The following is a 19,079-nucleotide window of genomic DNA, read 5'->3' on the forward strand; positions in this document are numbered from 1 at the left end:
CCAACTGGGGGAAGCAAGAACCAAGAAGGAGCCTCTGCCTGTAGGAAAGAGGAAAGAGGAACCCCACCCAGGAACACCTGTTCAAACTAAAGACCTCCAGTATACCCCAGTTCATCCATCAGGATCATGGGTTGCTAGTCAACGAGCCCACCCAGGATCACCTACCCCAGCCAAAGAATTAAAGGGTACAAAGACACTTCTCCCTAGAACTTTAGAGCTCACCCACATCCTTAATGAATCAACACAGTGTCACTAACCTCAGCAAGGAATCACTATGTGCCCCAGTGGCTAGGCCACAGAGGCACTCACAGACAACTCCAACACCGAATATTCCCAAAGTACTCACATGGAGACTACACTGCTATGTCCACCCCAAATCAATACTAAAACACCCAACTCAACAGTCAATATAAAGCACATCTACAGGAGGAAATCTCTTTCCTTAAAGCCCACTCCAGATTAATAGATGGACCAACTGCTCTACCAGATGACCAGATATCAACATAGAGATGTCAAAATTATGAAAAAAAAAAGAGAAAATATGACACCTTTAAAGTAATAAAATAATTCTCAAACACCAGACCCCATAGAGCCAGAAACCATTGAAATAACTGAAAAGGAATTCCAAGCAACAATCTGAAGGAAATTNATAGCAGCCACCACAGCTGCAGCAGCCACTGATGCTATGCAGGTGGCCTGCAAACCACTTGACTGAATTGACAGGAGAGTCACCAGTGGAGCCTGGGGAAAGAGATGAGCAAGTGCAGACCCATGACCTAGTGGCCCAAACCACAGGGGGAATTATGCTGCCATATGTGGTAGCACACCTGGGGGTGGGAGTTACATGCATAGCCCACACGACCACCTTAATCTGGTCAGAGAAACATGTAGAACTCCCCATGAGTGCAGAAACCCAGGATACCCAAACAGAGTAAGGAAGAAAATTCCCAGTCACCACCAACTGGGGGAAGCAAGAACCAAGAAGGAGCCTCTGCCTGTAGGAAAGAGGAAAGAGGAAAGAGGAACCCCACCCAGGATCACCTGTTCAAACTAAAGACCTCCAGTATACCCCAGTTCATCCATCAGGATCATGGGATGCTAGTCAACGAGCCCACCCAGGATCACCTACCCCAGCCAAAGAATTAAAGGGTACAAAGNATCATATGTAAACATTTGGGAAATAAAGATAAAACAATTTCTTTTAGCTAACAATATTATTGTTTACCTAGAGAATTTTAGAGCTTAGTTACAATGTATATGAGTTAGCAAGAGACTTTGGTAGGTATTTCAATAATAAGTTAAATATAAAAAGTATTTCTCTGTCCTAGCAATAAACATCTAAAACTGAATATACTCTATTAACAGAAGAAAAATAAAATAAAACTGTAAAAAATGAAGGAAAATTAAGGAAAGAGTATAACTTATTTGAAGAAGAAAATGACATCTTTTGAAGGATGAGAAATAAGATATGAACAGAAAGACATTAAATATTCTTGAGTGGAAAGAAACTGTTGTAAAAAGTTTATTTCTCTCTAAATAAACATAAGAAAAGTGAAATTCAAATTCAATCCATAGTATAGATTTTTGTTTTGTTGTTTTGGTGTTGGGTAAAACAATCTTAAATGTTATAAGGAAAATAAATGTTTAAAAATAGTAAAAAAAATCAAAATCAAAAACAAAACACCTGCAAAAGAACAGTGAGGATGGAACTACTTGACCAGAAATCATAACGTCTAAGGTGATCAGAAAAAAACGAAATACATTTTTAAACTATGCTATTTTGAAACCAGATTATATGTAAACACATATGCCAAATTGCAGGGAAACACATTTCTCTAAATTTGTGCAGCTTAGTAGCTGTGGGAAATCCCCACAATGGATGGCAAGAGTGTGCCAGGAGACCCCACCAGCCACAGGAAGCCTCCAAAACAGATGGTGAGAGCACATGGGATGTCAGGAGATGAGCGCACCACCTGCTCCTGCTGCAGACACCACTGACATGAGGGTGGTCTTCCATAGCCACTGTCAAAGACATTGCAAAAAAGAGAAAATATGACACCTTTAAAGTAATAAAATAATTCTCAAACACCAGACCCCATAGAGCCAGAAACCATTGAAATAACTGAAAAGGAATTCCAAGCAACAATCTGAAGGAAATTCAATGAAATACATAAAGACTCACTTAGACAACAACAAAATAAGAAAAAGTATCCAGGATATGAAGCAGGAAACTTGTGAAAAGATTAATAAATTTCAAAAGAGTGTAGCAGAATTCCTGAAACCAAAGAATTCATTCAACAAAGTAAAAAAGCACAACTGAGAACTTAAGCCACAGGTTAGAGCAAGCAGAAGGAATAATTTCTGATCTGGAAGATGGTCTTTTCAAAATAACCCATGAGGACAGAAAAAAAAAAAAGAATTAAAAAAGATGAAGAAAATCTAAGGGAGCTAGCAGACAACCTTCAGCACACAATCATCTGATTCATGGGTGTTCTGGAAGGGGAAGAGAAAGGAAAAGGCATTGAAAACCTATTCAATGAAATAATGGCAGAAAACATCCCAGGTACAGGGAGAGACATGGACTTTCAAATCCAATAGGCTAAAAGATCCCCAAACAGATTCAATCCAAAAAATCCTCTCTAAGACATATTATAGTCAAACTGGCAAAACTCAAATACAAAGAGAGAATCTTAAAAACATCAATAGAAAAGCATCAAGTCACCTATAAGGGAATCCCCATCAGACTAACAGCAGACTTCTCCACAGAAACTCTACAGGCAGAAGAGAATGGGATATATTCAAAACACTAAAAACAAACAAACAAACAAAAACCAAAAAAACCTGCCAGCCCAGAATACTATAGTAAAGGCTATACTAAAAACAAACAAACAAACAAACAAAAACCAAAAAAACCTGCCAGCCCAGAATACTATAGTAAAGGCTATCCTTTAGAAATGAGGGAGAAATACTGTGTTTTCCAGGCAAACAAAAACTGCGGGAGTTCACTGCCACATGACCAACCCTACAAGAAATCCTCAAGGGAGCCCTGCATCTGGAATCTGAAAAACAATAATCACTACAATGAATACACAAGAAAGAACAAAACCCACTGGTAGAACAAATACACAAATGAGAAAGAGAAAGGAATTATATCTTACCACCTCAAAAAACCAACAAACACAGAAGGCAAACAGTAAAAGCGGAAGAAAGGAATGAAAGATGTTTAAAACATCCAAACAAAAATTGAGAAAATGCCTGGAGTCAAACAATACCTTTCAATAACAACTCTAAATATAGATGGATTAAATTACCCACTCAAAAGACACAGACTGACAGATTGGATTAATAAACTAGGCCCAACTATATGCTGTCTACGGGAGACTTGCCTCACCTGTAAAGACACACACAGACTAAAAGTGAAGGGATGGAAAAGGATATACTACACAAAAGGAAATTAAAAATGAATAAGAGTAGCTATTCTTATACTGAATAAAATAGATTTTAAGCCAAAAACCATCAAAAGAGACAAAGAAGGCCACATTATATTGATAAATGGATCTATCCAGCAAGAAGACATTGCAAACATAAATATGTATGCACCCAATACTGGAGTAACCAGATACATAAAGCAAACACTATTACACCTAAAGAAAGTGATAGACCCAAATACAATAGCAGCTGGGGACCTAAACACCCCTCTGTCAGCACTGGACAGATCATCTAAGCAACAAATCAACAGAGAGACACAGGATTTAATCTACACTTTAGACCATTTGGACCTGGCAGATATCTGTTGAACATTCCATCCAACAGCTGCAGAATGAACATTCTCGTCAGCACATGGAGCTTTCTCCAAGACAGACCACATGTTAGGTCACATATAAAGTCTCAAAAAATTTTTTAAATTGCAATCATTTCAAATATCTTTTTACATTACAATGGATTAAAACTAGAGATCAATAACAATTGAAAATCTGGAAACTATACAAATATTTGGAAATTAAACAACATGCCCCTGAACAACCTCTGGTTCCAAGAAGAAATTAAACAAGACATCAAAAACTTTCTTGAAATTCATAAAATAAACTACAGATAGAACTGACATATGATTCCAGCAATTCCACTGCTGGGTATATATGGGTATATAATTTCAAAAGAATGGAAATCATCATGTTGAAGGGATACCTGCACCCCTATGTTTATCACAGCTCAATTTACAATAGGCAAGAGTTGCAACCGACCTAATTGTCCATTGGTGGACAACCGTATAAGGAAAATGTGGTGAATGAAAAGAATGAAATTCTGTCATTCAGAGCAACATTGATGATCTTAGAGAAAATTATGTTAAGTGAAATAAGCCAGGCACAGAAAGAAATACCACATGTCCTCACTCATAAGTGGGAGCTAAAAAAATAAACATTTTTTTTAAAAAAGAGTGAAAGATACAACAATCACAATAATTCACTGAACTTTCAGAAAGAAAGAACAAAATTAAGGCCAACAGATGTGGGAAAGGGGATGGGGAGGGGGTGCTTAGCAAGAAATTGGTAAAGGGTAAAAAAAGAGTGAAAGATACAACAATCACAATAATTCACTGAACTTTCAGAAAGAAAGAACAAAATTGAGGCCAACAGATGTGGGAAAGGGGATGGGGAGGGGGTGCTTAGCAAGAAATTGGTAAAGGGTCACAAAATATTATTACATTGTGTAATGTCGAATATATTAATTATCATGATTTGAGCATTACATATTGCCCATGGGTATTGAAACTCAACACTACCCCACAGAGATGTACAATCAATTGTATGATGGCCTTCCTTGTCTCTTTTAATGGTTTTTGGTCTAAAGTCTATTTTATCCAACATAAGAATAGCTACTTCTGCTCATTTTTGGTTTCCATTTGTGTGGTATATTTTTTTCCATCCCTTCACTATTAGTCTGTGTGTATCTTTGCAGGTGAGGTGAGTCTCTTGTAGACAGCATATAATTGGGTCTAGGTTTTTAATCCAATCTGTCAGTCTGTGTCTTTTGAGTGGAGAATTTAATCCATTGATATTTAGGGTTGTTATTGAAAGGTATTGTCTTACTCCTGGTATTTTACTGATTTTTGTTTGGATATTTTAAATATCTTTTGTTCCTTTCTTCCTCTTCTATTGTTTGTCTTTGGTGTTGGTTTTTGAGGTGGTGAATGGCTGAGGAGGTTGCTGTAGTGGACCACCTGCCTGAAAATGGTATCCGCAGCACTGATGGGGGCTGCCCGTGGCTCGTGATGAGATCCCCAGGCATGCTCCTGCCATCTGCTGGGTGAGGGGCTACCCATAGCTCCTGCAGAGGTCCCCAGGTGCACTCCTGCTGTCAATAATTACATTTTGTAATGATAAATAATGGCTCGTGATGAGATCCCCAGGCATTCTCCTGCCATCTGCTGGGTGAGGGGCTACCCATAACTCCTGCAGAGGTCCCCAGGTGCACTCCTGCTGTCAATAATTACATTTTGTAATGATAAATATGCTAACAATGCTGATGTGACCATCACATATTGTACGCAAATACTGGTAGTCAATTCTGTACTCCACATATATGTATAATCAATTATGTTTCAATTTTAAAAAGTCAAAAAATATATATAATCAGTATGGGAATAGACAAAGATAAACTGAAACAGACTAGAGAATACAGAGTCTAAGTAGGCATGATAAAGTATTAAAAACATTGTGTAGGTTCAACTAAATTTGTGTGGAAGAAACAAAAGTTGAACCTAATTATATGTGATAAATGAATATAACTATAACTATACTATTCATATCTATAGCTACTAAAAATATGAATAATAAACTAATAGTAAATTCAAATATTTCAGAAATTTTAGGAGCTAGCATGCTATCTGACTTGCCCCACGGTGAGAACCATGATTTCTATTGCTATTCCTAAGGCTGCCAATATTCAGCCATGAGGCAGCTATTGACCCTCCAGTTGAAAAGAACTCCTCACAGGAAGTCATAGTTTTTTAAGGATCTCTGAAGGAGTTGGCATGTGATTCACTGAGAGCCCTCTAGCACTTCATTGGGGGTTTTAATAAAAGAGGGTGATTTTAGTGAGTGTATAGAGGTAAAAGAAGAGATTTGCATCACCTCAGCATAGTGCTTCATAACAGTGGGCAGTGGCAGAGGGAGAGACACCAGTGATCCAAGACAACACTGTAGATGTGACACTTGTAAGCCACTTTCAATCTGCCTGTGCATTCTCCTCCTTTCCCCTATGTCTTTATACTAGCACCCAAATATCTCTAAATATCTCAGTGTTGTTTCTAGCTTCTTTCAATATAAAGCATGGGAGATTTTGCAACTCCTTAATTTCTAAGTTTTTTCTACATTTCAGTATAATTTGGCAAGGAAAGAAATTGAATGATGGGTCTGTATAACTCTAGAACAAGAAGCACCTGCTATCTCATCTTTTGGATCAGGTGTATCTATTTCTGCTATAACCATGTGAAGGATGTGGTGAAATCTTCTGCCCCCTTTCAGTTTATGGGGGTTTAGATGGTCATTGTTGGTTTCTTCCGTTAGGATGATGGAATTGAGGGTGGAATATTGATGAGTTATTTACTTTTTCTAGCAAATAATCTTTCCTAGACCCCTGGGGGAGGATTCCAGAACCTGGGAGAGGAAAGGCAGGCTAAAAGCATTCATCAGCTGGAGCTTGTCACTGTGAGACCAATTCCCTGATCACGTTGGAATTTCTGGCCTTAAAGGACACCAGCAATGACAAGTAGTAGGAATCTGAGTAATAGAAGTTTTTAGAGATTCTATAGGACGTAGTGATTGGTAATGTCTGCTAATTACAATTTTAGAATGTAACACAGATGGAAATCTCTCTCCCTATTCTCCATATTCAGGGCATTGAAATTTCCTGAGGGATAAATTAGTGCAACATCTACTACAAAGACACAGGCTATCTTTATAAAGAAATTCTGATTAAGAGCTTGAGCTGTAGGGAGGGGACATTCTAGGCAGTATTCCTGAAAACCATCAACTAAACAGAACCATGCAAATTTCTTTTAGCTAGGAGTGAGGGAGCAGGGAAGGCACAGCTGGCTGACTCAGAAACAAGGAAAATTGTAAAGAGGAAGAGCAAATGGATAGGAGAAAAAGAGATCCAGATTCTTCTTCAGGGTTCTTAAAATATTGTTGTATGAATTCCCAGAGCCCATTACAGATCATTCACGTGGTGCTGTTTTGATTCCTGAGGTCTCAGAACAAGGATTATAGAAATTGACGTTGTTTCTGAATGTGTTAAATGCTGACACTGTTCACTTAGTTTAGAGATAATACTTTAAAACTAATATACATCCCTAGTAGTTTTAGTTTCAGGTTATACATATACCCCACAAATAGCAATTATTCCCCACGTCTCCAACCCAATCTCTCCCCAATCTCCCTCTCCCCACCCCTCCACCCCCAGCTACCCTAGGTCTTTTCTCTCCCTCTGCAAGTGCGGCACACCACTGTGGTCTTTTTTTCTCTCTTAGCTCCCACTTATGGATGAGGACATGTGGTATTTTTCTCTCTGTGCCTGGCTTGTTTCACTCAACATAATTTTCTCCAGGCTTATCTATGAAGCTACGAGTGGCATAATTGCATTATTTTTCATGGCAGAGTAGTATTCCATTGTGTATATACATCACATTTTCCTTATCCAGTTGTCTGTTGGTGGACATTTATGTTGGTTCCATACCTTGGCTATTGTAAATAGAGCTGTGATGAACATGGGAATCCATTCCTTTGGGTATGTACCTAGAAGTGGGATTGCTGGATCATATGGTAGATCTATTTGTACTTGTCTGAGAAACCTTCATACTGTTTTCCATTGTAGCTGTACAGTCCCACTAACAGTGTAAGAGAGTTTCCCTCTATCCACATCCTCACCAGCATTTGTTATTCTCTTTTTGATTATAGCCAGTCTAACTGGGGTGAGATGATATGTCAATCTTGTTTTATTTTGCACTTACCTGATTATTAGTGATGTTGAACATTTTGTCAAGTACCTGTTGGCCATTTGTAGGCCTTCATTTGAAAAAAATGTCTATTCAGCTTGTTTGCTCATTTTTAATTGGGTTATTATCATTATATATTATATTATTTTTTTTACAGTATAGTTTTTTGAGTTCCTTGTATATTCTGGATATTAAACCCTTGTCAGATGTACAGTTTGCAAATATTTTATGTCATCTGTAGGTTATTGTTTCACTCAGTTGATTGTTTGGATCACTCTATTGATTGTTGATCCTTTGCTGTGCAGAAACCTTTTAGTTTGATATAATCCCATTTGTTTATTTTTGCTCTTGTTGATTGTGCTTTTGGGTACTTCTTCATAAAGTCTGTGACCAGTCCTACTTCCTGAAGTGTTTCCCCTATGTTTTACATTAGTAGTTTTATAGTTTCAGGTCTTATACTTCAGTCTTTAATCCATTTTGAGTTGACTTTTGTATATGGCAAAATGTGCAGGTCTAGTTTCATTCTTCTGCATTGGTTGTCCAGTTTTTCCAGTATCATTTAATAAAGAGGCAGTCTTTTCCCCAATGTATGTTCTTGGTGCCTTTATTAGTAATCAGTAAGTCTTTGGGTTTATTTGTGAATTCTATATTCTGTTCCATTTTTCAAGTATCTACTTTTATCCAGTACCCTGATGTTTTGGTTACTATAGCTTTGTAATATAATTTGAAGTCAGATAGTGTTATGCCTCCAGCTTTATTTATTTATTTATTTATTTGCTTTTTCCTCAGGATTGTTTTGGCTATTCAAGGTCTTTTGTTGTTCCATATGAATGTTAGGATTGTTTTTTTCATTAGTATTTTGATGGGGATTGCATTGAATCTGTAGATCAGTGTGGGTAGTATGAACATTTTCACAACGTTGATTCTTCTAAGCCAAGAGCATGAAATGTCTTTCCATCTTTTTGTGTCTTCTTTAATTTCTTTCAGTAGTTATTTGTAGTTTTAATTGTAGAGATCTTTCACCTCCTTGGTTATATTGTTTCCTAGGTATTTATTTTTTTTAGTGATTGTTGGAAATGGGCTTACTTTCTTGATTTTTTTTTTTCTGTTAGTTTGTTACTGGAGAATATAAACACAGCTGATTTTAGGGCATTGATTTTATATACAACGTTACTGAAATTATTAATCAGGTCTAAGAATTTTTTGAAGAGTGCCTAGACTTTTCTGTGTGTAGGATCATGTCATGTGCAAACAGGGACAGTTTGACTTCATCTTTTCCAATCTGGATACTCTTTATTTCTTTTCCTTGCCCGATTACTCTGGCTAGTACTTCCAATACTATGTTAAAAAGGAGTAGTGATAGTGGGAATCATTGTCTTGTTCCTATTCTTAAGGGAAAAGCCTTCAGTTTTTCCCCATTCAGGATGATATTGGTGGTGAGTTTGTCATAAATGGCTTTTACTGTGTTGAGACACTTTCCTTCTATACCTAATTTGCTGAGAGCCTTTTTAATGAAGTGATGTTGAATTTTGTCAAATAGTTTTCTGCACATATTGAGGTAATCATATGGTTTTTGTCCTTGATTTTGTTGATGTGGTGTATCACATTTATTGACTTGCATATATTTTACCATCCTTACATCCCTGGGTCGAATCACACTTAATCATGGTGTATTATTCTTTTGATGTGTTCCTGTATTATGATTGCTAATATTTTGCTGAGGGTTTTGTATCTATATTCATCAGAGATACTGGCCTGTAGTTTTCTTCCTTTGTTGTATCTTTGTCTGATTTTGGTATCAAGGTGATACTGACTGCACAGAATAGGTTTGGGATAATAGCCTCTGTTTGAATTTTTTAGAATAGTTTGAAGAGAATTGGTATTAATTTCTCTCTAATGATCTGGTAAAGTTGAACAGTAAAGCTGTCTGGTCCTGGGCTTTTCTTTGTTAGGAGACAGCTGATTACTTTGTTAATGTCTTTGCCTGTTATTCACCTGTTCTGGTTTTCTGTGTCTTCTTGTTTCAGCCTTGGTAGTTTGTATGTGTCCAGAAAATTATCCATTTTTTTTCAAATTTGTTGGCATACTGTTGCTTTCTCTCTAATGATCTGGTAAAGTTGAACAGTAAAGCTGTCTGGTCCTGGGCTTTTCTTTGTTAGGAGACAGCTGATTACTTTGTTAATCTCTTTGCCTGTTATTCACCTGTTCTGGTTTTCTGTGTCTTCTTGTTTCAGCCGTGGTAGTTTGTATGTGTCCAGAAAATTATCCATTTTTTTTCAAATTTGTTGGCATACTGTTGTTTATAATAGTCTATAATGATTTTTTGTGTTTCTGTGAGATCAGTTGTAGTGTCTCCTTTTTCATTTCTTTTTTCAAAAATTTTTATTGGATCATAGTTGATTGTACATATTTTGGGGATTCAGTGTTGACATATGTTGATCAAATCAATGTTACTAGTATCTATAGTTACAAACTGTACTTATACTTTATGCACCTTGTCCAATCTCTCCCCATCCCCCTCTCCCTCCCCCTTCCCTCTCTAATTACCCTAGATATCTTCTCTCCTTCTGAAAGAGTAATGGTTACTCTGTTGATTTGTTGCTTAAATGATCTGTCCAATGCTGAGAGGTGTGTTCAGGTCCCACAATATTATCATAGAGCAAATGCTTCTTCTGTCACTCTGGAACGGGCTTTGTGGAGAGAGACATCCTCTTCTTCTCTTTGCTCTCTGCTGGTGACTCTCCTTGTGTCAATGCACTCCAATGGCTAGTGGATCATCTGCATGGTCATTGTGACGTCTAGCCACTTTTGCAGCAGCCGTGTTTACTGTGGTTGCTGTGGTGGGCCACCCACATGGAGGTGATATTTTTGGCATGCTCCTTGGTGCTGGCAGTGTCCCTGGTCATGGGAGGAGGTCAAGTCGCCTTCTCCACGCCTCTGGGCCGCAGGAGGGCCCCAAGGCACTGGCATGGTGTGCCTAGTTGTAGGGGGGATCCAGTCCCCAGCTCCAAGCCACAGGCTCCTGGGCAGGACCACAAGGTGCTGGCAGTATGCCTGGTTGTGGGCAGGGGGGGTCCAGACCCCAGCTCCAAGCCTCAGGTCCCCTGGCAGGCTCCAAGGCACTAGTGCTGTGCCTGTGTTGGAACTAATGTTTTTGTCCTTTTCTTACTTCTAAAATGGGGGAACTTCCTGTGGGAACCAGTACTTGAGCTGTTTAGTTGAGCTAAATTGCTGTTTTGCTGTTGTTTCCCTAGAGAAGGCTTTTTGTACAGCTCAGGGTTAAATGGTTGACTTTATAGGACTTCTGGCTCTCCAGAGACCTGGTGCACCTAGATTGTGTAGAAACTCTGATCTGGGCCTGAGTCTTTTCATCAAACTGCACCACATTCAATTCTGTATTCCTGACCAGTCTCCTCTGAGTGGTCCTTTGCTGATTGGGGTTCCAGTCAGCTCTCCTTGCTGTGTCACAGTGTTCTCCTGGTGGGCCCATCTCCCCTACCACCCATGCTGCAAATACTTCCCATGGAACAGGCCATGTGCTGGTCCCTTGCGATGACTCACTGGCCTCTGAATGGCTCCTTTTTTTCAGTTGTTGTGGCTCCTCACTCATGTGTGGGTCCATGGGAACCGTTTTAGTGGTCTTGCTGTCCTGGAGGCCACCAAGGTCCTCTTCTCCCTTACCATCTCCAAGCAACTTTATCTGAAGGGCACAGCTGTGGCTTTTGCCAGCTCCTGCTCCATGCAGTCAGCAGCTCCAGCCTTAAAGTGGCTGTGGCCTGAAATGCTTCAAGTAGTTTTTTCTTTCTCTCATCATGGCTTCTCCCACCTTCATAAACTCTGTAGGTTTCTCCTCCTCTTCCGCTAAGTGCTAGTGGCCCCAGTTTGGCTGTTGTTACTTTTTTAAAGTTGTAAATTCATTGATGTGTGGGAGAGAGTGACCCTGAGGACCATCTATTCCACCATCTTGACTGAAACCTGCTTTTTCATTTCTGATTTTTGTATTAGTAATTTGGGTCTACTCTCTTCTTCTCTTTTTTGCTGTTAACCTAGCTGAAGGTTTATCTAATTTGTTTATCTTCTCAAAAAAAAAAAAACCCAACTTTTTGTTCATTGATCTTTTGTATCATTTTTTTGGGTGTCTATATCATTTAGTTCTGATGTGATCTGAATTATTTCTTTTAATCTACTAACTTAGATTGTTCTTTTTTTCTCATTCTTTTAGGTGTAGAATTAGGTTATTTACTTGAAATCTTTCTCTTTTTTTGATGTAAGCATTTAGAGACAAAGATGGCAACTATATTATGATAAAGCAATCTGTCCAGCAAGAAAGCATAATAATCATAAATATGTATGCACCGAACACTGAAGCACTGAGATATATAAAGCAAACACTATTATACCCAAAGAAAGAGATGGACCCAAACATAGTAGTAGTGGGGGACCTGAACACCCTTCTCTCATCACTGGACAGATCATCCGAGCAACAAATGAACAGAGAAACACAGGATTTAAACTACATTTTAGACCCACTGGACCTGGAAGATATCTACAAAACATTTAATCCAACAACTACAGAATATACATTTTTCTTATCAGCACATGGAACATTCTCCAATATAGACCACATGTTAGGTCACAAATCGATTCTCACTAACTTTTAAAAAATCGAAATCATCTCATGTCTTTTCAGACCACAATGTATTAAAACTACAAATTAGTAATAAGCAAAAGTCAGGACCCTATACAAATACATGAAAATTAAACAACAGTCTCCTGAATGACCTATGGGTTTCTATTGGATTGAATTACTTCCCTCAAAACTCACTGAAGCTTGAGTTGTGTCCCCTAAGTTTTTTGTGTTAGAAACTTAGCCCCCACTGTGACTGTTAAGAGGGTGGGAAATCCTATTATAATAATTGAAAAGTGGGACCTTGAAGAGGTATTGGATTGTAGGACCATGCAGTAGTGAATGGATTAAAGATGGTGGTCAGGGGTGTGGTTCTGAGGGCTTTAAAGTCCTCTGAGAAGAAGAGAGTCTGTTCTCTCTGACTCCACCATCTTGCAATGTGAGACCTCTAAGTCACTGTCACCACCACCAAATGTGTTCCTTGGATTTTGGATTTCCCAGCCTCAAAAACTGTAAGCAATAACTGTTGTTTTCTTACAAATTACCCAGCTCTGTGTATTTTGTTATAAGGAGAAAAAATGGACAAATACAGAAAACTGGCACCAGAGAAGTGGGGTGTTGCTTATAACAAATACTCGAAAATGTGGAAGCACCTTTGGAACTGGGTGTTAGGCAAAGGTTGGAGGAGTTTGGAGGACTCAGAAGAAGATAAAAAGATGAGAAAAAGTTTAGAATATCTTAGAGACTGGTTATGTGATGGTGAGTAGGATACTGATAGAAATATGGGCTGTAAAGACCATTCTGAGGAGGTCTCAGGGATAAATAGGATGTTTATTGGAAACTGGGGCAAATACCATCCTTGCTGTGAAGTGACAAGGAACTTTCTGAATTGTGACCATGCCCTAGGACTTTGTGGAAGTTAGAACTTAGGAATTGTAACCAGAGTAGTTGGTGTAAAAAACTCTAAACAGCAAAGCATTAAGGAAGCTGCATGGCTACTTGTAACACCTTATGCTGAGTTATGGTGGCAAAGGCATGATGTAAAGCTAGAAGTTAAAAGAGAAGCAGAGTGTAAAGATTTTGAAAATTTGCAGACTGGCCATGTCATAGAGAAGCAGAGAGCATTTTCAAAAGAAAAATGCAGTAGTGCCAAGAATATTAGTACAAAAGAATAGGATTATCAAGAGAAGGGGGAAAGGCCCTGAAAGCATTGCAGAAGCCTCTGGGGCCAACACTTCCATTTCAAGCCCAAAGACCTAGGGAGAGTAAATGGTCATGGAGAGCAGGCCTGAATCACCCTCCATGGGCTTGCTGCCCAGGACCACTCCAGGATGCTGCTTTCTGCATCCTTGCTACTCCAAGCATGGCTATTTGTCCCAGGCATGGATGGACCCACAGCTTTGGAAGACACAAACCAGAATCCTTGGCAGAGTCAATGTGGTGTTAGGTCTGCAGGCTCACAGAATGCCAGAGCTGTGAAGGTTTGGGAGCCTCCACCCAGATTTCAAAGGATGTATGGAAAAGCCTGGAGGCCCAGGAAGAGATCTGTCACAGAGGCAGATTCACTACAGACAACCTTTGCTAGAGCAATGCCAAGTGGAAATGTGAGGCTGGAGTTGCAGCAGAGAAACCCCATCAGCATTATGCCTACTGGGGCTGTGAGAGTGAGACCACCATTGAGACCCTAGACCTGTGGAGCTACCATGGTAGAACGCCAGGCTGGGAGAGCTGAATTGTGGCCTGAGACACAGGAAAGCTGCCTGAGGACTTGGGGACCCAACTCCCATACCAGCATGCAGAGGACATCCAACATGATGTCAAGATACATGATTCACCACCTTTAAGATTTAATGCCTGCCCTGAGGGATTTTGGACTTGCTTAGGACCTGTTACACCTTTCTTTTGGCCTGTTTGTCCCTTTTTGAATGGGAATATGCACCCTGTGCTTGTCCCTCCATTGTATCTTGGAAGTAGATAACTTGTTTTTAATTCACAGATGGAACTTTGAACTTTGGACTTTTGAGTTGAAACAAGTTAAGACTTTGGGGATGAAATGAATGTATTTGTATGTGAAAAGGACATGAACTTTGGGGGGCCAGGCGCAGAATGTAGTGGATTGAATTATGTCTCCTCAAAACTCACTGAAGCTTGAATTGTGTCTCTCAAGTTTTATGTGTTAGAAACTTAGCCCCCACTGTGACTGTTAAGAGGGCGGGAAATCCTATGATGATAATTGAAAGGTGAGGCCTTGAAGAGGTATTGGATTGTAGGACCATGCAGTAGTGAATGGATTAAAGATGGTGGTCAGGGGTGTGATTCTGAGGGCTTTAAAAGGAGAAGAGAGTCTCTCTTTCTTTCTCTGACTCCACCATCTTACAATGTGGGACCCCTGAGTCACTGTCACCACCACCAATTGTGTTCCTTGGATTTTGGACTTCCCATCCTCAAAAACTGTAAGCAATAACTTTTGTTTTCTTTATAAATTACCCATTTCCATGTATTTTGTTAAAAGCAACAAAAACGGACTAATACAGGGTCTAAGAAGAAATTAATCAGGAAATCAAATACTTCATAGAAACAGCAAAAATAAAGACACATTATATCAAAACCTGTGGGATACTGCAAAAACAATACTAATAGATCTTAAATGTAAGTTGATTTTTGTATATATTATGAAATAAGAGTTCTATTCCATTCTTTTTCATATGTGTATATAGTTTTCCCAACACCATTTACTGAAGAGACTGTCCTTTCTCCATTGTGTGTTTTTGGCATCTTTATCAAAGATCAATTGACTGTAAATGTGTTGACTTATTTTTGTGCTCTCTATTGTCTTCTATTGGTCTATATTTCTGTTTTTATGCCAGTGCCTTACTGTTTTTATTTCTGTAGCTTTGTAAGATATTTTGAAATTAGATTTTTTGATACATACAGCTTTGTTCCTTTTGTTCAAGATTGCCTTGGCTATTTGGAGTCTTTTGTGATTCAACATGAATTTTATGACTGTTTTCTCTATTTCTTTGAAAAATATTGATATTTTGGTAGAGATTACATTGTATCTGTAAATTGGATAGTATGGACATTAACAACATTAATTCTTGCAATCCATGAACATGGGATATCTTTTTACTTATATGTGTTGTCTTCAATTTATTTCATCAATATTTTATAGTTTTTAGTGTGTAGATCTTTTACTTCCTTGGTTAAACTTATTCCTAAGTATTTTTAAAAATGTTGTTGTAAATGAGAATGTTTTCTTGATTTCTTTTTTAGGTAGTTTGTTTTTAGTTTATAGAAATGCAATTTATTTTTGTATGTTGATTTTATATTCTGCAACTTTACCTACCTTATTTATTAGTTCTAAAAGATTTTGGTGAAGTTCTTAGGGTTTCCTGTATAGAAGATTACATCATCTGCAAACAGAGATAAGTTTACTATTTCCTTTCCAATTTGGAAGATTTTTATTTCTTTTTCTGATGTTAAGTTCTCTGGCCAGGACTTCTAGTACCATATTGAATAGATATGGTGAGAATGTACATCTTTGTCTTGTTCCTGATTTTAGAAAAATAGCTTCAAGATTTTCACCATTGAGTATGATGTTAGATGTGAACTTTTCATATGTAGTCTTTATTATGTTCAAGTACATTCCTTCTATACCTAATCTGTTGAGAGTTTTATCATGAAAGGATATTGAATTTTGTCAAATGCTTAAAAACATTGGAAAAAAAGATTCTCGATATTAGCCTGGGCAATGATTTTTTTGATATGACTCCAAAAGCACAGGCAACAAAAGCAAAAATAGAAGGGATTGCATCAAAGTAAAATGCTTACGCACAGCAAAGGAAGCAATCAACAGAGTGAAGAGACAAACTTCAGAATGGGAGAAAATATTTTCAAACCATCAATTGGTAAGGGGTGCAAGACAGTTCTATGGGTGGCCTTGTATTGACCCATTTTTTTTTTCCTTTTCTTGCTTATAGTTCTCAAGAATAAATGTAGAACATACTGAGAATGCATCATTCTGATATACGGGGGAGCTGTTCAGAACAGCTCTAGCTCTGTTCCAATTCCATCTAGAGACAGGAAGTCCTTCAATACTTTATCCCAGCACATCACATAGCCCCAGGATATAAAACCCAGGACAGATTGCTATATGGGGTCCTTCGGCTGCTTTGTGAGCAGGGCACCCACAGTCAAGACTCCATCTCCCCAGGCAACTTTCCTGAACCCTGGAAAACTGACTCGGAATAAATCCTAGACTTCTGTCATCCTTTGCTGCCTATCTGTAAGTAATAAACCTGCTTTATATAATTTGTTGCTTATAAGTATGTTCTGTCTTACTGGACTCAAACTTGATGGTAACCAGTGCATAGTAAACTTGCTTCACAAAATTGGCACAGTGTGCAGCATTCGGTCTGACAGAATCATGGCTTTCCGGTGAAGAGAGAGGGGTGATACCCCTCATTACCCTGCCCAGAAAGATGTCAACCTGGAGCACAGGGCTGGACAGGCAGCTGGGTAATTTATGGGGAAGGAAGAGTAATAATTGGAACATAATTCACACAGACATCCGCACCCCCACCCATGGATGTGAATGAGTTGGTTGCATGGGTTGAGGCAAAGAGAGAGGAATGTGGGAACAGAGGAGCACAGTTTACAATCTCTTATCTGTTCGACACTTTTGTGATTGCTGATTCCCAGGACTAGAGAGGTCATGAAGTGGGTGCTCAGAAGGACCCTGAGGCGCCTAAGAGAGAACAGAGAAGAGATACTCAGACAATCCTTGAGGCATCTGAGAGGGAGCGAACATGTGCAACACTGGCCTTCACAGAAAGAGAGACTCACTATCAAGGACAGATACAGAGAAAGGCAAGGGAAGTCTTATGGAGCATGGTTGGTATGTTTGTTTGATAAGGAACATTGCAGATCTAGTCATGGGCTTATAGTTAAAAATGGAGCCAGTGTCCTTGGGTCCCCCCCAGAGGCCAATGGCTCTATAGTCCTATCAGAAGAGGAGAATTCAGACTTTTCTGGGGTTCTGGATCCTGGAGCCCACATGACAACATTCCTAGGTCTTCTTTGAGAAAAAGTTAAACTTATGCCTTTGGGAGGTTTGGGGATTAATGCAGGGACCAATGGTGATTATCTGTTTGTGGGGATCCCATTTGGACCATCTTGGGTGCTAGTGACCATGGTTCCCATAGCTGAGTGCATTATAGGATTAACATCTTGGCTACTTGCGGCACAAAATAACACCAATGCCTGAGGATTATACCCCCTCACAGCTGGAAATTCAAGCCATAACAGTGGGGCATATCCACTCCTGCCTGCCACCTAAGCTATTCAAACCCCAAGGGGTTATTCAACAAAGCAACACTGCCTACTAATTGGAGAATAGGGTATTACTTTGTTAATAAAGGACTTGGCTCAAGTAAAATTTTTCAACCCACACTGTCACAATGTAATGGCCCAGTTTGGCTGGTCAAAAGGGCCTTTGTGGCATGGAGACTAATGATGGACTACTGCAGGCTGAATTCCAAGGCCACTCGGGCAGGAAGCCAAAGAATTTTCCAGATGCCATCGAGCAAAAATGGTTGGTCTTTACAGTATTCATTAGTAAATGGGAGGCCCAACAGCTGTTAGGCCTCTTTGAGTACTGGAGACAACACATATCCCATCTGAGTGCTCTTTTGGCCCCCTTAGTCAAGATGACCAGCAAAGCCACCAACTTTGAATGGTGCTCTTTCCAGCAGCAAGGCTTAGAAGCCATTCAACAAGCCATTGCCGAGGCACTGCCTTTAAAACCTTTGGAGCCTACTAGCCTGATGGAATTATAAATGTGTAACTTCCATGACTGCTGATTGGACTCAGTGGCCACAGAAAATTAACATTGGGGTGCACCAGACTTTTGGATTTTGGACATGTAAATTGCCTGAGGCAACCACCAGATATACTTAGTTTGAAGGGCAGCTCTTTGCTTACTATTGGACACTGGTGGAGACTGAGCATCGTATGGCCAGAGCCCCACATGTGACACTGCTACGTGAACTACCTATTCTCATTTTTATGCTTGCAAACCCCACCAGTAAAACTGGATAGACTCAACAGAGCTCAATTATCAATTGGAAATGGTACATTCAAGATAAGGCCCAACTGGGACCCCAAACTATCAACAGTCTCCATGAAAAAATGGCTAGCTTCTCAGAGGGACTAAGCAACTCTTAGGGGATGCTTTGGTTCCTCCTGAGGCTACCTGGAGTCCATGACTCAGACACATGCCTACTCACAGTATAGTATGGTTCGTTGACAGCTTTGCAAAAGTAAAAGCAGATGGGATCCACTGGGCTGTGGCCATTATCAAGCCAGTGGATTGCCATCTTTTGGCTGGGAATGGACATGGACATTCTGCCCAGCAATGTTTGTAGCAGACCACCCCTACTACTTCATCTTGTTACATTT

The sequence above is a fragment of the Galeopterus variegatus genome, unplaced genomic scaffold, assembly GCF_000696425.1.
Source record: "Galeopterus variegatus unplaced genomic scaffold, G_variegatus-3.0.2 Scaffold8421, whole genome shotgun sequence".
Classification (NCBI taxonomy): Eukaryota; Metazoa; Chordata; class Mammalia; order Dermoptera; family Cynocephalidae; genus Galeopterus; species Galeopterus variegatus.